We start from the raw sequence: 15,887 nt of genomic DNA, 5'->3' as shown, positions 1-15,887 counted from the left end.
TCTGTGTGAAGTGATTAGTGTACTGGCTGATGATTGTCCCCAAGATGTATCTCAGTGTAAACCTTTCCAGTGGGAGCTATCAGCCAACCTTACTGATGGAAACGGCTCCGGGGTTAAGAGCATTTCCCTGTGTGAAGGTGGTGGAACCCTCCCTCACACCTCCCTGAGCTCTCCCATCATCCAGGCAAACTACAACGCCTCCTGCTGGTTGCAGATTGTTGAGTTTATAGCTGTTGAAAGTTGGCAATGTGGGCAAGTGCCATCACTCCATTGTACGTTCTGCTGGCCCTCTTGCTCTAACTCTGTCGCTGCCACTGTGGCTGTGCCTGCTGGTAAATGCCTCTGTACTAAGAACTTGAAGAGCTTTGGTTAGGTTTTCTAGTATCTCATGTCTATTCTCTGCATCAGGCATTGGACAGTAGAGGTGGACAGGTAAAGTAAATTTTTTACTCCCAAATATCGATAACAGTATATCAATATCAACCTAAAAATCCAGTATCAGTCAGGCTACATTGAATAGTCTGCCTTTTATGACTGTAAATGATTTAATACAATGTGCTTCCACTCTGGATGGACATTTTCTACTGGTGGAGGTCTTCTGCCAAGATAACATGCATGCACTGGTTAAGAATTGAATACTAAATGTATACTTTGTCTATTATAAAAAGTAGAAAAATTCAGTTGCATTGCATGGATATTTTTCTCTTATATACTGTATGTTTATGACATGTCAGCCAAAATCTTGCATCGGACAAATATTTGGTTACCTGGACATTTTACTTTACTTTATTTTAATTCTTCCCATTCCTGTATTCTTTCTTCAGAGGTGCTAAAATGGGTATTGTGATTTGAGACGAGGCACGGTATCTGATCAGGAAACAAAATCAACACATGATCTAAACATAAACTTGGATGAACTTCCTTTTTAAATTATATTTAAACACTTTACCTTAGAAAAAAATATGCATGTCAATGAACGTCTATGGACAGGTTACATTTATATGTCAAATAAATGTTTAATTCTTTCTTGCCCAAAGGCAACAAAAACCTCCTTTTTTAGGGAAACATATATACATAATATAAATATAAATAATATAAATAAATATTGATATGATATGTAGTACAACTGTCATGTGATGGTATTAATATTTGGCAAACAAATCCAATATTCTCAATATTCCCAGAAAATGCGCAGAAGGACTTTCTCTCTGCCTGACTGAATCTTAAAAGAACAGTTAGGGTCATACCCTCAGAGGACAGTGAACCTGTGAGCAGGTAGGATGGATCCCACAATCAGATTTAATTTAAAGTGATATGGCTAGAGTAGGAATTACTACTGGAATCAAAAGAATTATATATGAGAATCAGTCAGCGTGTAGTGAACACACCTTGTCACCAACAGTTTTCTTGAGACTACTTCATCAGATGATATCAGTTTGACTGAAAACTGTGAAAACAGAGTTGGTAGACCATCCAGAGAAACCACAACATTGTTTCAGGACAGAAGCTGCTGTTGACATTTCTAAATCGACTTTTAAATTACTTTAGGAGTAAAACCAAATATTCCACTTCTTCCTCTTCATTATACTGGAGTGGAAGAGGTGGAAATTGCAAATTTAAACCCAAACTATGTATAACATGGCTAGACACAAACTAGAGGTGAGATATGTTGATATTTATAGTCCTTTTACTGACAGATAATGCTTATGTTAGTCTGTTGTAAAGTAAAAGTAAAGTAAATCCTGCACTACATTATTGTCCTATATTGAAAAATACTCCATACATGTTTTCTGAAAATTAATAAGCCATTTGGCAAATCTTGGTCACAATTGATTTACAATCGTTAATGCTTATATTTTTGTCACAGTAAACATATTCTGAGAAATTAATTGTGAAAAAAGTACTTACGTATCTCTGCGATGTTAAATATAAATTATCTGGAATATTTTTTTTTACTTGACCATTCTGCATTTATTGAATGCCTGTTTTCCTCAATGACAGGAACTAAAAAACAGACATGTTCATTTGACAACTATCAAATCAAGGTCAATTCAGGATACGTACAGTTTCTTGTACAGTTGGGGTTTAGGTTTATACAAAATGAATGGGTCAGTATTGTCATACAGCTGTTCAAATGTAATTAGCACTTGGCAACAATCAAGCTACAAACATCTCTTAAAAACACAAAAAATGGATTCAATTAAAGACAACAAACATCTTGTCTTTTCTGTAATAGAGCACAAAGTTAGACAGAATGACAAAATGAGAATGTTTAACTTTAATGTGCTTCATTTCAACACAGTTGACAGCTTTAGCTGTGCCCCAGTGCTTCTCTATTTCTGGAACAGTGACCCATCCTTTGAAATTGTGTTTAGACTGAATACAAAGCAACGATTACAGATGACAAATGCTTGAGTTGAAGAGATGATTTATTCAAAGGTACTGAGGAACTGAGGCCAGGTTGTGTTTTCTCAAATTGTAAATGTACTGTATCGTTTTGAGTGAAAACAGTGCATTGAGTTAAAGACTCAACATTGTGAATGTACAGTCACATGAATGAGAAAAATTCACACAAACTGGACTTCCTGGTAAGTTACATAATCAGTCTGGCCTACGTCTGGTCTGTAGCATACAAGCAGTATAATCAACCCATTATTGCCATTTTTATAACAGCAGCAGTCAAAAGCAATGTAAAGAAAGAAAAAATCTAAACTCAAACCATTTACATTTTTACAGTTAAATAATACTGTCAATCAAATAATTCTTCATACATTTATGTATCACTAACTGCTGTCAAGATATGGTTGTGTGCACAGTAAAGCTTGTTTGCAACACAGGCAAATCATTAAAAACATCTTCCGCCATCATATAATCATACAGTGCTGCTTGAAAAGCTTGTGAACCCTTGAGAATTTTCTCTATTTCTGCATAAATATGTGATCAGATTTACACAAGTGCTTAAACTAGATAAAAGGAACCCAATTAAACAAACGAGACAGAAACATTAAACTTATTAATTTATTTATTGAGGAAAATGATCCAATCTGTGAGGCAAAAGTATGTGAACCCTTGCTTTCAGTAACTGGTGTGACCCCCTTTTGCAACAGTAACTTCTACCAAATGAATCCGGTACCTGTTTATCAGCCCTACACATCAGCTTGGAGGAATTTTTAGTCCATTCCACCTTACAGAACAGTCTCAACTTGGGGATGTTGGTGGGCTTTTTTGCATGAACTGCCTGCTTCAGGTCCTTCCACAGTATTTCTGTAGGATTACGGTCAGGACTTTGGCTCTGCCATTCCAAAACATTATCTTTCTTCTGCTCTAACCATTCTTTGGTAGATTGATTTGTGTTAGGGTCATTGTCTTGCTCTATGACCCACTTTCTGTTGAGCTTCAGTTCACAGATGGATACCTTGACATTTTCCTATAGAATGTGCTGGTACAACTCAGAACTCATAGTTCCATCAATGATTGCAAGCCGTCCTGGTCCAGAGGGAGCAAAGCAGGCCCAAACCATGATGCTACCACCGCCATTTTTCACAGATGGGATAAGGTTCTTATGCTGGAATGCAGTGTTTGCTCTCTGCCAAACGTAACGCTTCTCATTCAAGCTGAAAAAGTTCAATTTTGGTCTCATTCATCCACAGAACATTTTTCTAATCGCCTTCTGGCTTATCCATGTGGTCTTGAGCAAACCGTAGACAGCAGCAGCGTTCATTTTGGAGAGAAGTGCCTTTTTTTCTTGCAACTCCTGTTCTCCTGATGGTGGACTCATGAACACTGACTGTAGCCACTGCACAAGAGGCCTTTAGTTTCTTAGACATTACCCTGGGGTCCCTTGTGGCTTCCCAGAATATTACATGCCTTGCTCTTGGTGTGGTCTTTGTTGTTCGACCACTCCTGGGGAGGGTAACAATAGTGTTGGATGTCTTCCATTTATACACAATCTGCCTGACAGTCGACTGGTGGAGTCCAAACTCTTCAAAAATGGTTTTGTAACCCTTTCCAGCCTGGTGAGCATCAAGAAGTCTTCTTCTAAGGTCCTTAGAAATCTCCTTTGTTTGAGCCATGACACACTTCCACAAACCTGTTTTGTGAAGCTCACACTTTGATAATGAAGACGCAGATTTCTCTTCTTTAAATAAGGCTGGGCCTCCCAGTCTCACACTTGATTGTCACCCCATTGATTGAAACACCCAACTCTAATTTCCCCTTCAAATGAATTGACTTGATGATCCTGGAGGTTCATATACTTTTGCCCAAACAAATATATAACATTGGATCATTTTCCTCAATAAATAAACAAACAAGTGTAAGGTTTTTGTCTCATTTGTTTAATTCATGTCTCTTTATCTAGTTTTAGGACTTGCATAGAAATCTGATCATTTTTTAGGTCATATTTATGCAGAAATAGTGAAAAAGGATTCACAAACTTTCAAGCAGCACTGTATAATGTCTAATATTTGTTGCCAACATTTTATTGCAAAAAGGCTATTTTGTATGAGATACACAGTTATACAAGTGTTTCTGTAGTGAACTCACATGGTGTGTGTTCAAAAAGTAACTGGTAATTATTAGTTCAAATAAATTATTAACCTCAAATTTACATTAACCACGTAAAGAGAAAAATACTGTTGAAATGCACATATATTATTGGCTTTTATCCTCATCCTCTCTACCCTGTAAAGAGCACACAGTGCCCCTTAGAAAATTATTTTAAAACAATAGTTCAACATCTTGGGAAATACGCTTATTTGTCTATTCACATAGAGTTACTACTCTCATATCTGTGTGTTAAAAATGGAGCTGGAACCTGGGGACCATTTATTAACTTAGCAAAAAGACAGGAAGGAAGGAGAAACTGTTGGCCTTGATCTCTTCAAAACGCCAACTGCCTACCAACATGTCTTCAAGGGGGCATATTATCCACATTTCCAGGTCTATATTTTTAATCTGGGGCTCTACTCTGGAATATCTTTGCATTATCTTAAGTTCAACAAACTCTTTATTTATCTTGTAGTGGCTCTTTACACAACCCTGGTAATAAGTAGGGTTAAGAGGTACTGTTTCCAGTTTAATCTAATCGCTTCCCGGCTCCAGCTCCATACTTAACACACAGCCATGAGTGGCAGAAATCCTAACATCTAACTCAGCAAAAAAGTGAAGAAGCATATTTACCAAAATTTAGGACTATTTTTTAAGCCTCTATAAAAATATAAGAAAAAGATATCATCCTCTGATAAAAATAACACCAAAAAGGCCTACAATTTCCTATTAACATTTGCATTAGAAAGACATTGCTTTGAGTCAAATTCAAACCAATCCCTTCCACACCAAGTATTCTCACATTACAACCTCTCACTACAGAAACAGAGGTTGTTCTCAGTGGAGCATGGTGGCATCTTGGATGTCCATCGCTCACTGGATTTTATGCACATTTTTAACATGCTTTTTCAGGTGGCCTGACTGCGTGAAGTTCTTAGGGCAGTGTGGGCAGGAATGTGGTTTCTCTCCAGTGTGAGTATACTTATGCCTTTTCAGGTTGTTGGAATCTAAAAATCCCTTCCCACAGTATGGACACCAGTGCCTTTTCTCACCATTATGCCACCTCAAATGCACATTCAGTTCTACTCTCCTTGCAAATCTTTTTTCACAGAGGTTACAAGGGAATGGTTTCTCCCCCGTGTGGATCCGTATGTGGGTTTCCACATCTCGCTTCGCAAAGAATGCCTTGCCGCAGATCTGGCAAACAAAAGGTTTAATTCTGCCGTGCACCATCTGGAGGTGTTTGGTGAGGCCGAAACGGTAGACAAACCCTTTCCCGCACTGCTGGCAGATATGGATCCTACCATTGCGGTGCACCCTGCCATGCCGTTTAAAACCTTTGGAGTCTGGGAAGCTCTTCCCACAGAGTGTGCAAGAGAAGGGTCTGTGACCTGTATGGCAACTGACATGGCTCTCCAGGGCAGCACTGCTACTGAGGACACGACCACATTCCCCACACTGGTTCTTGAGCAGACATCTACCAATGACTAATAATGGCTGTAATGGTGATACAATAGGTGGACCTCGAACAGTGGGGTAAATTACTGTATGATTCTTGGATCTTGGGGAACTCGTCTCTTTCTTTATTGGTAAGAGTGATGACCTCTTTCCCCCCAGTGAAGCTGTTTTGCTGACTGGCATTATAGGAGGAATCCACACAGCTTTAGACGTAAATCTTTTCACAACCTCACAGTTAGCACCATTCTTTGCTATATGGCTTGTTTTTGCTCCATTCTGCAATGTTGATTGATTTGAATTTTTCATTTTTGCTAGCGTCTTTGCTTTTGCTGCTTTAGATAACTTCTTAGCATTCACCAATCTTAAAGTCTTTTTTGGAATGGTAACATCTTGAATTAATCTGGGTCTCTTAGCAGGAGTAGATTCCCCAGTCCTTTGATGTCTGGCACCATATTTAGTCAACTTAGGCTGCCTAGCACTTGGGGTACCAATTTCACCACCATCTGTAGTATTGCTATACCTCCTGGGACTGAAAGAATAAGATTCTCTTTTAATCTGTTTAGCGCTAGAACCATCTTTAGTAGAGGTGTATCTTCTAAGGCTGACAGGAGTCAATTCACTGGAAGACATTTCAGGGCTACTGCCATTTTTAATCAAACTCGACTTCCTAGGTCTGGCAGAAATAGATTTGGTCTTTTTAGGGCTAGCATGTTCTCTAGCTGATCTAGATCTTCTAGGGCTGGCAGGTGTGGATTTAGTCTTTTTAGGGCTAGCACTATCTCTAACTGAACTACAGTGTTTAGGACTCACAGAGGTGGATTTTGTATTTTTGGGGGCTGTCCCATCTCTAGTTGAACCAGTCCTCCTAGGACTCAGAGAAGTTGATTGGGTCTTTTTAGGGCTAGCGTTGTCTTTAGCTGTACACCTCCTTGGAGTCTCAGAACTGGTTTTAGTCTTTTTAGTGCTCACACCTTCTATAGTTGAACTAGAACTCCTTGGGCTCACAGAAATGGATTTTGTATTTTCAGGGTCAACAACATCTCTGGCAAAACTAGACCTTCTATGACTCACAGGAGTGGATTTACTAGTCGCTCTTTTAGGGTCAGGATTATTTTTAGATAATTTTGACCTACAACTGACAGATGTTGGTTCACTAAAAGTCCTCTTCGATCTGACACCATCTTTACATAGTCCAGATCTCCCAGGGCTAATGGAAGTGGGGTCATTAGGTATGTTTTTTAGAGATGTAACATCATCTACATGCAGCTTATTAAGACTTACAGGTTCACTAGGAGTGTTTGTCTCCTTTTGACTGACATTCTCCAATCTAGGTTTCTCAGGGCTTACAGGGGTGGTCTCAGTTTCTTTGAGTAGTTCTGTATTTGTTTCAGTTCTTCTAGCTTGCAAGTGAGTTTTGAGGTGACTTCGGAGCCGGGCCACAAGGGAATTTCTCTGTAACTTTCTCTTGTCATCAGCGCTGGTCTCTGAACAAGAAGCTCTGGCATCTGCAAAGTCATTTGTGGATGCCTACAACAAAAAGGAAAAAAAAATGAGCAAAGACAAAATACATTTCAGAGCCCTAACAAAAACTCAAACACTGATGTGCACACAGGGTCCAAAATTAACCCTTTTCACTCATCTGCCAATGGCAGGTAAACTGAGAAAATGTCCCAGCCAAAAATATTTTACCATAATGCTGCATCAGCATCAGTTTTTAGTATGCAAACTCATCTATAGCATCACTTCAAAGAGACAATTTATGAATAGATAACATTGGATTTACAACTTTTATTCTGAGCTTTGTCAATTGAAAAAAAAAAAAATCAACACTATCAATTTAGCACTTTAGCACCTACTTTTCCAGTGCCACAAACACCTTACAGAAACATGAAGACAAGAGCTTTAGCTGAACCAAACATACGGTACATACTGAGTACAAACTTTGTCTGTATGTAACTCATATACTATTCTCTTACACCTCATCATCAGACATGCCAACATCATGATTTTTATGGAAACATAGCTTGACAGCGGCGTCCTTCATAGCGCCATTGAGCTACCAGGGTGCTAGATCCTCAGGGCGCATACAACAGCTAATGACTCTGGTAGGAGCAGAGGTGGGGCGTGGGGGACTGTGCATTTATGTTAACAAAGATTGGTGCATGAGCAATGCAATTATCGAGAGGCACTGCTCTGCTAACCTAGAATATATCATAGTTAAGTGTAGACCTTTCTAACTGCCCAGAGAGTTTACATCTACTGCTGCAACTGCAGCATATATCCTTCTGGATGCTAATGCTAAGCTTGCAATGAAGTAATTGCATGCTGGCATAAGCAAACAACAGACTACACACTCAGCTGATGTTAAGGTGCTCTAATTCTTATATAGTGTTAGGGGAGGGGTCATTCTAGTATGACTGTTACGTCATTGAGCCACCATTTCAGGCACGCACCAAAAATCCTGGTACAGAGGATTCTGCTTCTGTTGGCTCTGCACCAGTTATTGGTATTGACAGGGCTTCATGCTAACTTTTAGGTACACATAAAGAAATTTAGGAGCACTGTGAAAAATGTTCAAGTAACAGAGTTAATTAACTCAGAAACGGGCTGACTTCGCAGTTTGTCATTCACACCAAGTCATTACCGTGTCTTACTGCCTTTAGCCCATTGCCAGCTATCACCTGCTGCTGTTTCTGCTGTGTGTGGGTGTGATCAGCTCTTTCTCAAACACTCAAATTTAAGTACACCGAGGGCAGCCAGGCAGCCTGATGCAAGATCTGTATTCTGAGAGAACACCGTTTCTCCAAGGGGAGTATCAATGAAAGATAACAGTTAGTTATTGGTTACTGAGGCTACAGTTAGTGCCCTGATATTTATTATTATCTATCTGACTATTAAATAGTAGTTTTTGGTTGTAAAATTTAGGTTGTAATCTTTACTCGCACACTGTGCTTGTAAATTATTTTTCCGGTTGCACATGTCTGTTATTAGGGGCAAATGTAAGTGAAATACTCGCACTGTAGAGCCCTGTATTGATTTTATTGCCATCCTGTGTTTGGTGCCGTAGTTTAATGAGCGAGACCCTGATACTTTTTCACTTTTTTTGAATGTGTTCTCGATGCAAAAATTGGACAGATTCGGAAAGGGTGATGCTTCAGTGCGTCCTCACTGGGAGAGCTCAGGAGGGTTATTCAGTTATTGCTGCTGAGGCCGATTTGGATTATGATACAATGAAATCGGCTATATTAAGAGCATAAGAGTTGGTCCCTGAAGCATATTGGCAGAAATTCTGAAATTGGGTAAAGGGTGATAAGCAAACAAATGTGGATTTTGTCTGTTATTTGACTTCCAATTTTCACCATTGGTGCCCAGCTGTGGAAGGTGATACTTCTGACAGTCTTTGTGAGCTGACTGTGCTAGAACTGTTTAAAAACACTATCCCTCAACACACTGCTACATAAGTAAATGAGCAGAAGCCCTCCACCGTGCTCAAAGCAGCTGAATTGGCTGATGATTTTGTGTTGATGCACAAGGGTGTTTTTTTCAGAGACACACTCTTGATTGAAATGATGGGGATGATAATTGTGGTAACTTCCTTGGTGGTGCAAAAATTTCTGCCTGGTTCTTCGAGTAAACCTGCTTACAAGGTAACCTGAGGGTGCCAGAGTGTGCAATTACTGCCATGGGAAAGGTCACTGGAAGGACAAGTGTCTGCTGTTGAAGCCGAGAGTTAAGCCTCATTCACCTTTGCGTCGTTTGCCATTGTATACTCAAGCTATGCTATGCAGTTTTGGAGCAGAGACTGTTGTCTGTGGATCTGAGTACTGGTTCTGGCCTGATTTCCAAAACTGGTTCTCGTTTTAAGCCATTCATTGGCGATGCCGTTGTGTCCTTGGTTGATAGTGAGAAGCATGTACTGATTAAGCTGTTGCGTGACACAGGCGCTAAACACTAATTTATTGTGAAGTCAGTACCGCCCTTTTCACCTGTTACAGAACAGGGCATTCACTGCTTTATATTCTTCCAGCTGTTTTGAGGGAGGACTGGGTGGAGGACCAAAGGGCTGATCCATCTCTGTCTGACTGGTGGGATGAGGCTTGGCCGGTTGAAAAGGGAAGAGAGAAATTGCTCATGGTTAATTTGTCCAGGGAGATCTGCTGAAGAGAAAGTGGGTGCCCTGTGTTAGCAACTTTGGCAGTGAAGCAATTTTTCAGATTGTTATGCCAAGTAACTTCTGTGATATGGTGTTGCAAATGGCGCATGGTAGTTGTGGGCATTTGGTGGTGAGAAAAACTTATGATTGTGTCCTGTGGTATTTCTTTTGGCCTCGGTTGAAGTGTGATGTTGCCAAATATGTCAAGATGTGACGTAGTTGCCAGCTCATTGAGAAACCGAGTCAGGATATCGAGCCTGCTCCTTATTGTCCCATTCTAGTTATTAGCCAGCCGTCTGAGCATTTGACCATAGTTGGGTAAGTGGCACAAAAGAATTTGGAAGCATGTTTTTTTCTGGCTAAGAATGGGCCTTTGGGGGTGACAAAAATATCTTTTTGTTAAACTTTGACATGGTGTGTCTCCCTTTAGTTTTGGCCACTTGAGACCGGTCACAACAGTGGCAAACTAAGCTAAACATTTACAGCAGCTACATATGGACAGCTTTTGTTTTAGCTTGTTCATAACAGTTTGCTATTAGCCTAACCAGCATGCTATGGTTGTGTAAAACATGCTGGCGGTAGATGAGGGACTGCAGACAAAGCAGTTGAAAATATCGCTTTTCTACATGTTTATGCTTGTTGAACAGGCAGTTTGATAAAGTATTGGCTTTTTACTCAAAGGTTTTATTGGACCTACAGTAACGACTGTAGAAGTCGTCAATTCTTTCACATCACTGGTTCACTGTCTCCACTGCAGCCTCTCTGCTCTGCTGTCCACTGTTTGTGTGTGGAGGACAGAGAGCTACCAGTCAGTTGCTCGAAGCAGAGGATGAGTGAGTGGTTTGTGTTCTTTGTGATTCTTATGCACAATGTGAAATTTCAGTAGTGGAGTTCATCATTTAGCAGCTGTGCTGCACCGCTGTTGAAAGCATATAGGGGAAACACCCGGTGTGCACTAGTATTTACTAGTGCTGGGAGGTATATATAAACCTATATAAATGCCCAGTCATGCAAAAAAAAAAATACTGTGATATACCGTGAAACCACCCAAATCGTAAAAAATACAGTGACACATAATTTTTGACATAGCCTTTCAAAATTCAATGTGCGAATATTATGTACAAATTTTAATATTACATGGTTGGGATGCTCCGATAAAAATGTTTAGCCCAAATTCAGATCTGAGTCATTCAACATTGAGCACCTGCAAGTCCAGATCCAACTGGAAAATTGACTTATGGGGGGTGTACATTATGAAAATACATTAACATTCAGTACCTTACGTAAAAACATATTATATAGTAAATATTGCATAACTTAAAGTAGTGCTTAACTGCCTAGCCGCTGGGGTGTGCATTATTACCTTATCAAAGGGTGAGGGTGTTAAATCAATACTGTCACAGCTCATCTGTTCATCTTCCTTTAAGTACCCTTTGTAGTCTGTCTGAATGTTCAGTAACCAGTGCAAACATTTTTAACCCTCCTTATAATGATATTACTACACAAGACTGTGGAATGTTTACTACTACATTACCTTTTTTGGGGCTTGAACTACAGGTGACACAGCCAACTGTGCAAGGAACTGGGTTTTAGTCATCTGCAAATGAGGGTCAGCTATGTCTTTGGATGTGATGGAGGATAGCTGTATGAACTTAGCCGATTCTTTCTCTTGTATAGGTGGCTCATTTGGCAGTACACAATCTTGCACTGAATTGCTGATTATTTCTTCATCCAAACTATAAGTAGGTTCAATAGCTGTACCAGATACAGCTGAAGATTCAGTTGTGCTGACAGCTATTGCTGATTTCTCCAAGACTGGTGCCGAGACCTTGGATGGTGTAGATGGCTGCACACAACTGTTCACAGGTGCTGCATCCAAACTAATGCATGTTTCAGAGGATAATGATGCCTTCTCTTGAATATCATTTGGCTCTTCTGACACCTGAGAGGCACATACAGACACAGTGACAGAAGTTTTTTTTAAATTGGGACAAATGTCAGTTGATAGTGCTGGCACCTCTGACAGTGAGATCGTTTTTTTTGATGGTTGAGTTGACTTGACCACAGATGATGGTTTCTCTTGTGTGGTACCTTCAGAAGATCCATCTGAAAGCAGTCTTGAGATCAAGACTGATTCCTTGGTTGACATCGGAAATGGCAGCCTGCTTAATTTGACAACTGCAGAGAGCTTCTGTTCAGTGGTCAGTGGGGCCTCTGGGGACACAGTGATTGGCACTACCCCAACTGACGATGTTGTAGACTGTTGTTCTGAAGCCATTTGTGAAATGCTTATCTGCTGTGATGAAGAAACCAACAGTGGCCTTGACACCTTGACAGCAGCAACTGGTTCAGCAGACTCCTGCTTTGTTGTCAGAACAAGTGTTTTCTGTGACTTCTGTTTCTTTGATGCCACAGCTGACACCTGTCTTGGAATTATAATTGTTACTTTGGGGTATGGTAGGGTCCCTGACTGCTGGTGTGTTGAACTAGTGCTTGTCTGAGAAGTCACAACAGGATGCGATTTCCTGGAGGTAACATATATCGTTTTCTGAGAAACAGAGGAAAGGGGAGGTGTGCCAAGGGGAAGGCCTGCAGCTGTAGAAGCTGGAAGTGAATTATTATTCTGTGCATTAGCAACTTTTGACACAACAGTAGATAGCTGTGTTGGGGACAGTGCTGCAATTGTATGTGACATAAGTGAGGATGATCTTGGCACAACGATTATTTTATTTGGGACTGTGTTACTCAGTGATTTACTGGGCATTGCCAATGTTATCAGAGGATGGAGTGGGTGCTGCTTAAGTGACACACTGGTTTGAGTTGCAGCAGTTGAAGATGGCGGAGATGTAGTAGTATTGGAAGGGGTACCTGCATGCGGTTGTTGTGGTTTGACAACCTTAATATGGGACTGAGTTTTATTTGATTCAATGGCATCTGTAGTCTGTGAAGCATCACAAGGTGTCTCTTTTGTTGTTTGTGTTGTTGTGGACATCTCTGTTACATGTATATCTACTGCAACTTCTTGAGTTACAACAGGAAGCGGTGGTGTCTGTGGTGGGGATCCAGGAGTAAGTAAATCAGCTTGGACCTCATCCACAGTTTGTAAGGTAACCACACGAGGAGCACACTGGATTTGTGGTGGTGCCATTCCTTGTGGGGAGGAGAATGTATTTTTCACTGTTGACTGATTCATGGCTTCAACTAGTAGCATTGCATCCTGAAGAGTTACTGAGGTACAGTGTTCTCTGTGCTGAACTGATGGTGCTTGTACTGGCTCAGCTGATGGGGTCTTTAGAGTTTCATTTGCAGATAAAACTTCGGTGGGTGGAGCCTTGAGCACCTCCTGGTCTGTTGGAACATCAGTGAATAGTGTCTGATGTATTTCTTTCACTGGCTGTTGCAGATGTTTTGCTTTCTTTGGAGGACGTCCTCTTCCTCTTCTACGACATACTGACAACCCAGGCTTGGAACTAGCCTCTCTTCCTGTCGAGCTACCTTTTAATTCTTCATGTACTACTTCTTTGTTTAGCGGTATGGTCTCTGCTAACTGTTCCTTTGTGAATTGTTGCACAGTAACATTCATTTGTTTATTTGACATTTCATTCGCTGGTAGTTGCCTTTCTTCATGTGGTTCAACCTCTGATAGTTTCTGAGCAGCCACCAATGGTTGTTCTGCAGATGTTACCAGTTTACCCTGTGTCCTTATTTCTGATATCTTCAGACCGACACCAGACTCTTCTTCCATGACATATTTTACTGCAGCGATTGAAATGACTTGTGAATGCCCTGGTTCTGATAATTGTTTCTGGGCTTGTAAATTGCTATCCATTACCGAACACGGTGGTTCCATGGCTACTCGGGTCTCTTCATCTTTTTGATGTAAGGTCATTTCTCCATTTGAACATTCCTGATTAATGAGAAGCCCCTCTGTTTCGGTTCCACACGCAGAGGCCTGTGGTGGATCTAGGCACAGCAGTGACAGAGATGTCAAGGACAATACATAAGAAAAATGCTATAGAAATGTATAAAAATATGTAGCTATGAGATACTTCACTTTTGCAGAATATAAAACAATGATTTAATCTTATCAAAATTCTAAAGTTTATTATAACCTCACAAACCTTACTTTCTTACAAATTATCCAACTGAAGCTGCATCAACATTGTTTTCATTATTCTCAGTCAGTTTTAATTTCTCACCTGCATTATCACTCAAGCCTTGCCTGCAGACCACAGTGGGTTCAATTTCCTCCTGTACCAATATAAACCACAGAGAAGAAGAACCATAAGATTCCTGAAGAGGTGTGACACAAATTCCAATGTGAGGAAGAGAAGACATAAAATGGGGAAATAACTTTTTTTGCTGTCAAGATACACACGCACTTCTTTTTTGACAAGTGGCATCAGGGAATTTCTCTCTTCATAGTCCTGATCCTTTTGAAGACATTGCTCCATCTCCTCATAACCACATTGCTGCTCTTGGTTTTGCCATGATGAGTGCCTCAATGGTTGACATTGCTCCACCAGCATGGTACAAAAAGGAACAAGGTCTGTAAAGATAAACCAAAAAAAAGACAAGAAATTGTTATTTTTAAGACTATGGTTCCTGCAATCTTTGAAAAAAATGCTATAGTTTAAGCAGCACATCCCCAAAGGCAGATTGGTCTGACTCCTGTTAACACATTGAAAAAAAGCCTGCTGATCTACAAAGAACTAGTTTGCCAGGTTATTACAGAGTCAAAGGGCTTGGATGGCAAAGACCAGGGATGAGGCCAGATGTAGAGGGTAAAGGATGCATACACATGCACACACAGAAATCATGCATACGCTATTTCACACACAAACTGTTCTTTTAAAAGACCTCAGTGATGTGCAAATACTGTTGCACAAATCTTTCAACATTTCATACTACTGGTAATCTGCATTTATACTCAACGCTGGGGAGTCTAATTTATACAATGCAACACTTAACTTGGATGTAGCAAGGCGTCACATGACCCATTGGTTTACATTGGAGCTGGTTTGAAGCATAGAATTGCTGCTTACGGTCAGCGACATCTTTTCTGTTTGGAGCCAGGAACTTCCAAATACGGACTCTGGAATCACGCCCTGCTACTTCAGACTGGACATAACGCGAGATTACATGTTCACAACGTCACATATTCTTTTTGAACGGAGAAAGTACCAGTGTAAAACCGACGGTTTGTAGCATTTATGTTGCTGGACTAGCGAGTTCTTAAAGTCTGTTTACAGTGATTGTGTTAGAGTCAGTCAGCCCTAAAAGTGTTTTGTTTGTCCAGTTTAACCTGCAGGAGTTTCTGAAAGCTTGTGTAACATGTTTTTCTGCCCCAGAGGAAATAAATTCATGACGAGTGAAAACAAGTCCAAAGCATCTTCCAGCATCTCTACTGCAGAAATAGAATATGTCAAGCTGCCAAATACCACTGTCACAGATGATAAGGAGCTCAAAAAGACAAACAGGTAGTCTTATCAATGCTAACAGCTGGAGAAAATAATTAACCTCGAGGCTCCTCCATTGAAATTTTAAGGGGCACTATCAAGCCACCTTGCAACACCCTAAGCTACATATCAAACAACAAAATGTAGCCCCTCTGACATGTGTGTCAAGTTTCATGAGTTTTCAAGCATCCCAACCGCTCAAAAACAGCTGCCCGTTTCATGGCAAATAACGTGTTGCCATGGCAACAGCTTTTGATGAAATCTCAAAA

Source organism: Thunnus albacares, chromosome 3, assembly GCF_914725855.1.
Source record: "Thunnus albacares chromosome 3, fThuAlb1.1, whole genome shotgun sequence".
NCBI classification, from domain to species: Eukaryota; Metazoa; Chordata; class Actinopteri; order Scombriformes; family Scombridae; genus Thunnus; species Thunnus albacares.
This window is presented reverse-complemented; position numbering follows the sequence as displayed.